Source organism: Magnolia sinica, chromosome 16 (assembly GCF_029962835.1).
Source record: "Magnolia sinica isolate HGM2019 chromosome 16, MsV1, whole genome shotgun sequence".
Taxonomy (NCBI): Eukaryota; Viridiplantae; Streptophyta; class Magnoliopsida; order Magnoliales; family Magnoliaceae; genus Magnolia; species Magnolia sinica.
The window spans coordinates 24741-36701 of NC_080588.1; the positions used below are offsets into that span (position 1 = coordinate 24741).

The 11961-nt window shown below is 39.9% G+C and overlaps 1 long non-coding RNA gene across 1 annotated transcript; it reads right to left on the reverse strand.

Annotated features, from left to right (window-relative positions):
* Positions 1–7088: 7088 nt before the first annotated feature.
* LOC131229319 (uncharacterized) lies at positions 7089–8226 on the reverse strand. Its single transcript, XR_009163257.1, has 2 exons — positions 7507–8226; positions 7089–7397 (listed from the first exon to the last, which is right to left on the reverse strand). It is a non-coding gene; the product is annotated as an uncharacterized LOC131229319 (long non-coding RNA).
* Positions 8227–11961: the final 3735 nt, after the last annotated feature.

An 11961-nucleotide genomic window follows, 5' to 3' on the forward strand; every position in this document is an offset into this window, starting at 1 on the left:
ATTGATTAGGAACATTTTCACCCATATGAAAATTTGATATGGTTGGGCCATTCCACGTGATTCAAATCGTTCATTTGATTGGGCGTATTGTAAGTGATCCAAACCCTTTATATCATTGTGGCCATTTTAATGATCTGAACCAATATATGTTGAGGCCTATGTTCACCAATCAATTCTGTTGATTATTAATAGTCCTCATTGGATGTGGAAAGGACAAAAATTGTTAGTGGAGCAATCTTGACATATCATATTTTGATCTTTTATAGTTAAGTGTGGAGTGTAGTTATTTTTCTTGACTAATTATTCATCTAGCTAGCCTATATTCAATGATCCAAATCGTTAATATGGTAGGGTTTGGATAAACCCTACCACGGTTGATCCAAACCCTTCATATGATATGCTGGTTTCCAGTGTTGCGGACCTTTGACATGCTTGGGCCATTTCAATTGATTTGAACCGTTAATATGATTGGCTTATACTTAGCGATCCAACACTTCATATGATTGGGGTTGCTTTTAGTGATCTATGCTCTAAATACCATTAAGGTCGTTTTCGGTGATACATTATATACAATGATAGTGCCTTTTAATTGTTCATTGTGATGGATGTTTTTAAATGGCGGTTAATTTCAATGAACGAGATGTATGAAGATATACATGAATATATTAATGAGGTCTACCAAAAATTCCAATAGGTGATACAGTATGTACAATGATAATGCCCTTTAATTGTTAATGGGGAAGAAACTATGGGGAAGATGATCAATTACCACGTCTATTCTTTTTTGTATGGTCATACAGAGCTCAATGGGCGACAACGTTCGCTTGACTTATGGGAAGAAAGAGGGTATTAACAATCAATAATTTGCAAAGAAGATGTGGGAGATGCAGAGTCAATTCAGATCGTTTTCGGTGGGCCTACTTTCTCAATGCATGTTTGCTTGAAAGATATGGGACTACTTTCTCAATACTCTCCATACAAGCTTAGGTGAAGCCGAATTTTGTTGTGGACCTTCTGTGGTCTTGGCATTCAGGAGAGGTGGGAAAAGTGGGGAAAGCTTTATGGAGATTGCTTTTATATAGGAGATGTTTTTAGAATAGGAGTTCTTCGCATGTTGTGGCCGTTGGGGAAATTAAATGTATTTTTTGGGTTGAGCTTCTTATGTAAAGCCAGTTAATCCTACTAATCTCTCATATGTTTTTCAATTGTGTAGGTGGGTTGTTTTTTTTTGCGCATTTTGTGGGCTTTTAATGAAGCTCTCTCAAAAAGAAAAAAAGCGAAAAAGTAAAAAAGAAGGCAATTTGAAATGAGCCATAGCTAAATTCTTTTGTTGGTTTTAGGTTTTACCTTTTCCTAGTAGGTGAAAACTTAATGGCCTAAATTTGTTGTTGGAATGACCTTTTATCAAAAAATGAAACTCCATATACAAATTAACTTCTTCGATCTCTGAAAAAATGATTTTTTGAAAATACCACTTATAAATGATATTTTTGTTCGAAGCAAACTAAGCTTCATGCTAAGTGTCTTTTCTATTTTGGGATACTCTTGATCTTAGTAGGGTTTGACAGCTTACACATATAACTAATTATATCCTAAGAACACAATACACAACTTCACCAAATGTTGAATATCATTCACCTCCAATAAAAGGATAGTCAAATACATACTCGAGTATGAGCCTACCCCAATCCTTTTTCTCATTTTACTTAGATCTTCGATAGATGTGATGTTTCACTTCCCAAAAGGGATGGGGATAGGGACACCCTGTTGTTATATAATAATTAAAAAAAAAAAAAAAACTTCCCAAAACCCGTCACGAGTTTGGGTGAATGGCTTTGGTCGTGGGTTTGCTCCCCATAGACACGACTGTGATTCCCCTCCCCATGGATTACCTATCACGAGTTGTGGCAAACGACTTTGGTCGTGGGTTTTCTCCCTACAGACATGAGTTTGTTTATCCTTCCCGTGGATTACCTGTTATGAGTTTGGGCGAAGGACTTTGGTCATGGGTTTGCTCCCCACAGACACGAGTTCGTTCCCCTCCCTATGGATTACTCGATGTACGTGGTGTAACTGGGGAAGTTTTTTTTTTCTTTTAATCCCCACATCTGGAGACGCCACACCCGACGACCTGACTCGGTGCTGACTCGACTCGACTCGGTACCTGTGACTGGGTTGGACGCAGTCTGGATTAGTCCAGGCCAGACCCAAACTCAGATCAGGTCAGGCATGCTGGACTTGGTACCGAGTCGGGTCGAGTTCGGGTTAGGTCTATTTCAAAACCGGGTTAGGTCGGATCAACCCTAACTTGGTCCGACTCAACTCATTGCTCTATTCAACACGTTGTGTATCAGGGAAATTTTTTGTTTTTAATCCTCGCTTCTCAATATTCCTAAAATTTTAACCCTCAATTTCAGTGTTCACTAGTAAGCTTACGCCTGTCCATTCCTTTCAAGCTTGATCCTGCTCCTATAGGTGTATGCTCATGACGCTTAACGACTGAGCTCATTTCCCTCCCCGTGGATTTTCTGATACATGTGGTTTGCGGGTGATTGTGGGGGCATTTGCAGGGAATGGTCTCACCTTAAGGGGATGGGGACACCCTGTCGTTATAAAAAATTAAAAAAAAAAAAGAAAAAAAAAAAAACTTCCCAAAACTCGTTACGAGTTTGGGTGAATGATTTTGGTCGTGGGTTTGCTCCCTATAGACATGAGTGTGATTCCCCTCCCCATGGATTATCTATCCCGAGTTGGGGCGAACGACTTTGATCGTGGGTTTACTCCTCACAGACACGAGTTTGATTCTCCTCCCCATGGATTACCTGTTATGAGTTTGGGTGAACGACTTTGGTCGAGTTCGATTCCCCTCCTCGTGGATTACTCGATGCACGTGGTGTAACTAGGGAAGTTTTTTTTTTTTTTTTTTTTTTAATCCCCACATCTGGAGACCTGTTACACCCAACCCGACACAGTGCTGACTTGACTTGACTCGACTCGACTTGGTACCTGTGATCGGGTCAGACTCAATTTGGATTAGTCTAGACTTGGACTTAGATGTGGTCAAGCATGTTGGACTTGGTACCAAGTTAGGCAAGTCGGGCCAGCCCTATCTTGGTCCGACTTGACTCGTTACCCTGTTCTTTACGCTCGAGAATTTTTGATGCTCGAGTATCGAAAAGTTTGGGGCGTTACATCAAGGTGGCCCCACAGTGATCCTGACTGTGGGGCCCACCATGATGTGTATCTTATATCCAAGCAATTCAACTGTTTATCCATCTCTTTTGGGGCGATGAGCCCAAGATGCAACAAATCCAAATCTAAAGTGTACTACACCACAAGAAACAGGGGTGATTGACCACCCAAAAAAAATGTGTGGGCCATAAAAGTTTTGGATCAAGCTAGTATTTATAGTTTCCCTTTGTCCAGGTCTGTGACCTTATCAACAGATTGGATGACAAATAAACCTTTTAGTGGTCCCCAAAAAGTTTTTAATGATGGGCTTTTAATCACCATTGCTTCCTATGGTGTTGTAACATCCCGAATTTTCACGGCCAAAATTTGTACTCATGCCCAAGGAAACTGGGTTTTAATGATGTGAAACTTAGATGCTTTAAAAACCATATACGAGAATAAAATCATCTGTCATTATCATTAAAAGAATTCAATAGAATATCATGTGTCCTCTCAATAGGAATTTATTACATTTATTAGAGTTCGCAACAGAAGTATAAAACTAATTTATAAAACTATTTTCTCATCCTTTCAGTATAATTCTCTATAGGGAAATAGTCCTCTAAGTCTTCAATCTGTACATCACCTACATCAACTGTATGGTTGGGAGAGGGTCAACGCCCTATTCATAGTGATGGTTATCCTTTAAGATTAACATTAATTCAAGAGATTCATAAAGGTAGAGTAAAGGTCTGATAGTCTCGTGCTCCACTAACACGAGGGTATCAGCATGCGCAAACAGCCTACATGAGATGCATGCCTAGCAAAGCGTATGCAGCTCATCATACGTAGTGATCATCACAATGTGGAAAAATAGTTTCATGATAACTAGCTCAAGCTGCACTCACTATATGGATATTCGCCGGCATGGCCAATGCTACCGTGGATTTACGTGAACACCTCAAGGCGCACAACACATGAGTCGGATGAATTACGTGACACGATTTGTTCATGGAGGGACTATTTGCGACATTCAATCCCGAAAGTAATGTGACACTACATTTGTGAATTACACACATCAATTTGTGCATCACTACCCAAAACCCATGGAATTACGTGACAGCCAAGAGAGTCTTTACCCAGAGCGCATTACGTCCATGATTGATTATTTGAATCACTAGTTGTGATACATCTGACCACATCACTTGCACTAATAGAGAATATAAACCGAATCATAAAGAATATAAACTGAATCATTAAGGATATAATCTGAATCATGAAGGATATAAACTGAATCATGGAGGTTCTGGAATAGCAGGACACATGCCCAAGCCTTAAAGATAAACAGCGCGAGGCCAACATAATAAAGAGAAGAGTGACAATGGTCAACTCAACAAAAGTGGCAATGGTCAACTCCAAAATAAGGAGTGTGGCAATGACCAACTCAATACAGAGATGAGTGGCAGAGCAAACTCAAATAAAGCGACGAGTGGCAAGGCCAAGCCAATAAATTTGATAAGGCAGGGGGCAAGGCTTGTATCCATGGCCCCACATAAATTCAGAGAAATCACTTATAATTGACATCGTGTCATAATTTCAAAAGGGCCAATAGTTGTTGGTGATATTAACTAAATCGGTTGAGAGGATAATTCTCAGAAAACATATAAACATGAAAGGCAAGACAATTCATATCATTAAAGGCATAAAAGAGGCAGAATAAAGGTAAGATGAAAGACAGGAATGTAGGTAAAGGCAGAATAAATAAATCAACTTAAATTACTGTAGTCTTAAAGGATAGAGCCCTCACCTTTCGAGTAGGATCTCGCTTCATAATATGTGTTGTAGTATCCAATCCTAGCAATATTAACACGATTCATGTGATTAGTTTTCCATATCATGGAATTGTATGGTGGATCCACACCTTGCCTAAGATTTAGTATGGATGTAGACTAGAGTAGTTTTCCATCTTAATTTGAGAATTTCAATTCACAGTCCTCTCTACTTAGATCAGCAACAACCTTAACCCAACAATTCTCGAGGTTTAGCGACTCTCTACACCGAGTCCACTCAGTGTGACTCGCTAGCTGATCAATCCAACTCGAAATCCCAAATAAAAATCTGGTGCATGATCTAGATTAAAAGGAAGGTTAGTAGAGAGATCTTACCCGTTACGAAGGCTGGTTGAGGTTTCTACACTAGACTCGACTCCCAGTTAGACTCACCGAGTCGACCCGAAAATCTCTCCCCTTTCTTCCTTTCTTCCCTCTCCTTTCTCTTTCTTTCTTTATTTCCTCTCTTTTCTTTTTCTTTTCTTTCCTTTCGTTTCTCTTTCTTTCTTTTCTCTTCTTTCTTTCTTTCTTTCTTTCTTTCTTTTCACAGTCGGACAGAGGTCTTTATATGGCAGAAAGGATTTCTAGATCCTTCCTGCGTAAGGTTGTTTACGCATGCAAAAGGAGTTGGGAGGCCTTCTTTACACAGCAACCGCTTTTGTCACCGGGAAGGAGAACGGCTGTGATTAGCTCGCATGCGCACACACATGCGTCAACTGTCGCAGCTTGGGTCGGTTTTAGATGGCTGACAACATGAACGGTTTGGATCTCCATAATCAATCGTGGTGGCCCACCACATCTTGTCGTTCGTTTAGCTGCGAACGGATCCGATTCCAGCTCTTTTGCTAGTGTCGATGGGGCCTACTTTTACAAAGATCTAAGGGATGTAATTCGACGTGTACGGTTAATTTAGGATACATAGAGGCATGGTGTAAATTTTCACATTAAACGGTTTGTGGGAACCACATGATCTAGAATTTCATGGTTTAGGTTAATGCCGTTTTCATAATTATTGCTGAGCTGTGAGTTTTGGGAAATATAATGGCTCCACGTGGTTGTCGGAACGTTTCTAAGTAATTCTTACAAAAGAACTCACATCTAAATCATTATAGATAAGGAGTTATTCACCGATTTAGTCAAAAGAAGGTAAATGTATGAAATCACATGATCAACGGTTGGATGACTTGATATACGGATTAAGATCATTCTTAACAGTCGGATGGCTTGATCTATGAATGGAGATCATTCCCAATTGTTAGGTTTGTATCATGACAAGGATGTAAGGCTAGGATAATTGAATTGGTATTGTACACGTATATATTATGTTGAATCTTATGCGACGCTTGAGAACTTTCGATGCTCGAGTATCGAAAAGTTCGGGGTGTTACAAGTGTGGTTCACCTAAGAATTCTCTACTACTTTTTTAGGCTCATACCCTTGGGAGCAAATTAGGTGAGACTCGGGATCCACGGTGGGTGGGACCCCTAACTGTGGAGCCCACTATCATGTCACTATGCCAAAATTCGTCATTTAGGAGCGGTTTTAAACCGTTCCTAAAAGAGGTGTCGCAAAAAATATGGAACAGTTCAATACCGTATCTAGTACCGTTTCAGATTTTAAGAACAGACTCTTAGGAACCGTTCCTAAGGTTGCATAAGGTCAATTTGAAAATTTTAGAAACGGTTTTAAACCGTTTTAATGTTGATAACAGCCACAATAAATTTATAAAACGGTATTTTTCATTATTTAGGAATGGCCAATAAAACCTTACATTTGTTTTTATATTTAAAAACCAAAGAATATTATATGCAATTAAAATTTAATATTGAAAAAATATAGTACAACTTTATAATAAAAATTATATATATTTACAACAATAAGTTTGCAATTGCACAAATACATTATAAATAAATAAAAAATCCTCACCGTCTATTTTATAGCCTAGAAAGTGAAACATCTGAATCGCTGTATTGAGGAGATTTCATGGGTCATGATCCATAATAGCAGGCCATCAAACCAACGGCTCAGATCATGGGACCATGGGCTCCACCTATATAAACTGACAACTTGAGAACACTATACAAGTCCTTAAATGGAAGTTCCTAACCTTTTTATTCATTGGCCTACAAATAGATGGTTAATGAGAAAATACAGCAATGGTCCAGATTCAATGGGAGATAGTTCAATGATTACAAGGTTATAAATATCAACTTGGGAGATAGTTCAATGATTATAAGGTTATAAATATCAACCTGGGAGAGAGTTCAATGGGAGATAGTTCAATGGTCCAGATTCAAGGACTGAGAATGGGTACAGTCTACAAGTACCTGAGCATCTTCAGTCATTGAATCAGCCACATTTAGGATAATGATCTTGAACAGCGGACAAGGGTAACCCCTGGTGTTGACAAGAGAGAGCATGCAAATGAAAACGAATAATTGTGTGTAATCTAGAACAGGCAAATTTACTACACAAACCACAATCGGACTGTAAATTTGCAACATACCCATGGGGGTTACCAGAACCTACAGCTACAGCTGCAAAATCCTTGATCTTATTGCGGACTACATTGATCCCACGATCATCGCTTGCATATAGCTCCAGCACTCTTGACTTGTACAATTCAGGTATTTAAAAACAAGTACAGAGATTAAACCTTCTATTGGTTTAAAACATTTAAAGATCTTTTTGATGCAGGAAGCCTCATTATTGCCTTTGTCCTTGAGTTACTAGTAATGCAATAGGGAGATTCTCGTACCTGACTGTTAGCTTAGCTTCTAGTGGCCCCATCAATGCAGCACAGAAAGCCGATCCAATAGTTGATTATCTGAAGAAAAAAAAAAGGGACACATAGTAAAACAATGACAAGCTGAGAAATGTCTCATACTGCTTAACAAAAAGAAAAAAAAAAAAAAACAGAGCAGTGCTAATCAAAGCAACTAGACATACCCACATACAGGCAAATATTTATTTGAACCACAAAAGAAGACATGAAACTCAACAGTGGCATGTTTCTGGATTGAATAATTCTAATACTGAGGGTTACACTCAAAGCAATGGAGAAAAAGAAATCAATGCCTGATACTGCCACTCTTTGGGTTATAACAGTGAGAGTTGTTGCTACATTCCTCATGATAGAGTATGGTTCCAAAGAAAAAGGTTGCTTCTAGCCACAGACCCAAATACACTTTCAGCTCTACAGCAGCACAAAAACACAAAAATACCCTCAATCCACACCAGTGGGACTTCTCTCGGATGAGCTTGTTGATCTCATCATTGAGGTCGCGGAGATAGTGCTCGCCAAGATCTTCGTTTTGGATGTCGGCAACCTTGTGCCTGATCTCGCGCATGATCTACTGGTGCCACTTGTCAGCCTCGGCGAGATCACGGCATTTCGAGGCTAGGAACGGGCGGCGCTCCTTTGGTTTCTTCTTCTCCTCGTTCTTCAACGCTATGAATCTGTTCAACATCGATTGAGCTTTCTCCTCGATCCGAGCCATCTTTCCTTTCTTGGAATCTCTCTCTCTCTCTGAGATGGAAATAGAGAGAGAGAGAGAGAGGGCGACTATGGCATTGATGGTATTTGAAGGTGTGGGGGCAAAGTTGGGGAGGTTTTGCTGGATGTGATGGTCCATTGTGCAAATTGGGGTTGATGAAGTTCGGGTCTCCGTAAAAAGGTAAAGAGGGCGCGCATACCCCCACTAGCACCAACCTAGGGACAGGCAATCCTATCCGTGGCTCTATGTGGCTCACTTTTGTGATGTATATATTATATGCACGCCATCCATCCATTTAGAAAATATCATTTTAGGTGATGATTCTAAAATGAGGTAAATCGATTCCATAAGTAAACTACACCACAGGAAATAGTGAGGATGAAATGCCCCATCGCTGAAAACCTCTTGGGGGCCATAGTAGTTTTGGATCAAGCTAATATTTATGTTTTCCCTTTCATCTAAGCCTACGTGACTTCATGAACAGTTTGGTTGGCAGATAAACAACATTTTGGGCCTTAGGAAGGTTTCAATGGTAGGGTCGCCGTCACCCCTGCTTCCTATGTGGTCCATTCAAGACTTCGATCTGCCTCTTTTTTAGCTCATCATCTAAAATTATTTTTCAAAATGAATGTATAATCTAATAAAACACATAACGGCCCTCACCGAGCCCTTGACAGGACCGCTATTGAGATTTGAACTGGAAAAACGGACGAACAGACGAAGTGGATCTAAGACTTACATCAAGGTGGCCCCACAGTGAGGGATCCATGGAGGTCAGTGGATCCTGACTGTGGGGCCCACCATGATGTGTATCTTATATCCAAGCAATTCGACTGTATATCCATCTCTTTTGGGGCGATGAGCCCAAGATGCTACAAATCCAAATCTAAAGTGTACTACACCATAGGAAACAGGGGTGATTGACCACCCAAAAAAAAAATGTGTGGGCCATAAAAGTTTTGGATCAAGCTGGTATTTATAGTTTCCCTTCGTCCAGGTCTGTGACCTTATCAACAGATTGGATGACAAATAAGCCTTTTAGTGGTCCCCAACAAGTTTTTAATGATAGGCTTTTAATCACCATTGCTTCCTATGGTGTTGTAACATCCCAAATTTTCACGGCCGGAGTTTGTACTCGTGCCTGAGGAAACTGGGTGTTAATGATATGAAACTTAGATGCTTTAAAAACCGCACCATATTTTTTTCATTTAAATCACATCTAGTTACATTCATGCGGGTAACCATATACGAGAATAAAATCAATTGTCATTATCATTAAAAGAATTCAATAGAATATCAAGTGTCCTCTCAATACGAGTTTATTACATTTATCAGAGTTCGCAGCGGAAGTATAAAACTAATTCATAAAACTATCTTCTCATTCTTTTAGTATAATTCTCTATAGGAAAATAGTCCTCTAAGTCTTCAATCTGTACGTCACCTGCATCAACTTTACGGTTGGGAGAGGGTCAACGCCCTACTCATAGTGATGGTTATCCTTTAAGATTAACATTAATTCAAGAGATTCATAAAGGTAAAGTAAAGGTCTGATACGTCTCGTGATCCATTAACACGAGGGTATCAGCATGCGCAAACAACCTACATGAGATGCATGCCTAGCAAAGCGTGTGCGGCTCATCATACGTAGTGATCATTACAATGTGGAAAAATAGTTTCATGACAACCGGCTCGACCCGCACTCTCACTATACGGATATTCACCAGCATGGCCAACGCTACCGTGGATTTACATGAACACCTCAAGGTGCACAACACATGAGTCGGATGAATAACATGACACGATTTGTTCATGGAGCGACTATTTACGACATTCAATCCCGGAAGTGATGTGATACTACATTTGCGAATTACACACATCGATTTGTGCATCACTACCCAAAACCCATGGAATTACGTGACGACCAAGAAGGTCTCTACCCAGAGCGCATTACGTCCATGATTGATTATTTGAATCACTAGTTGTGATACATCTGACCACATCGCTTGCACTTATAGAGAATATAAACCGAATCATAAAGAATATAAACTAAATCATTAAGGATATAATCTGAATCATGAAGGATATAAACTGAATCATGGAAGTTCTGGAATAGCAGGACACATGCCCAAGCCTTAACGATAGACGGCACGAGGCCAACATAATAAAGAGGAGTGACAATGGTCAACTCAGCAAAAGTGGCAATGGCCAACATAATAAGAGAAGAGTGACAATGGTCAACTCCATAACAAGAGTGTGGCAATGGCCAACTCAATACAGAGACGAGTGGCAGAGCCAACTCAAATAAAGCGACGAGTTGGCAATAAATTTGATAAGGCAGGGGCAAGGCTTGTATCCATGGCTCCACATAAATTCAGACAAAATCACTTATAATTGACATCATGTCATTATTCCAAAAGGGCCAATAGTTGTTAGTGATATTAACTAAATCAATTGAGAGGATAATTCTCAGAAAACATATAAACATGAAAGGCAGGACAATTCATATCATTAAAGGCATAAAAGAGGCAGAATAAAGGTAAGATGAAAGACAGGAATGCAAGTAAAGGCAGAATAAATAAATCAACTTAAATTACTGTAGTCTTAAAGGATAGAACCCTCACCTTCGAGTAGGATCTCGCTTCTTAATATATGTGTTGTAGTATCCAATCCTAGCAATATTAACACGATTCATGTGATTAGTTTTCCATATCATGGAATTGTACAGTGGATCCACACCTTGCCTAAGATTTAGTATGGATGTAGACTAGAGTAGTTTTCCATCTTTATTTGAGAATTTCAATTCACAGTCCTGTCTACTTAGATCAACAACAACCTTAACCCAACAATTCTCGAGGTTTAGCAACTCTCTAGGCCGAGTCCACTCGGTGTGACTCGCTAGCTGATCAATCCAACTCGAAATCCCAAATAAAAATCTGGTGCATGGTCTAGATTAAAAGGAAGGTTAACAGAGAGATCTTACCCGTTACGAAGGCTGGTTGAGGTTTCTACACTAGACTCGATTCGCAGCTAGACTCACCGAGTCGACCTGAAAATCTCTCCTATTTCTTCCTTTCTTCCCTCTCCTTTCTCTTTCTTTCTTTGTTTCCTTTCTCTTTTCTTTTTCTTTTCTTTCCTTTCCTTTCTCTTTCTTTTTTTCTTTCTTTTCACAATCGGACGAAGGTCTTTATTTGGCAGAAAGGATTTCCTTCCTGCGTAAGGTTGTTTACGCATGCGAAAGGAGTCGGGAGGCCTTCTTTACACAGCAACCACTTTTGTCACCGGGAAGGAGAACGGCTGTGATTAGCTCGCATGTGCACACACGTGCGTCAATTGTCGCAGCTTGGGTCGGTTTTGGATGGCTGACAACATGAACGGTTTGGATCTCCATGTAGATCAATCGTGGTGGCCCACCACATCTTGTCATTCGTATAGCTGCGAACGGATCCGATTCCAGCTCTTTTGCT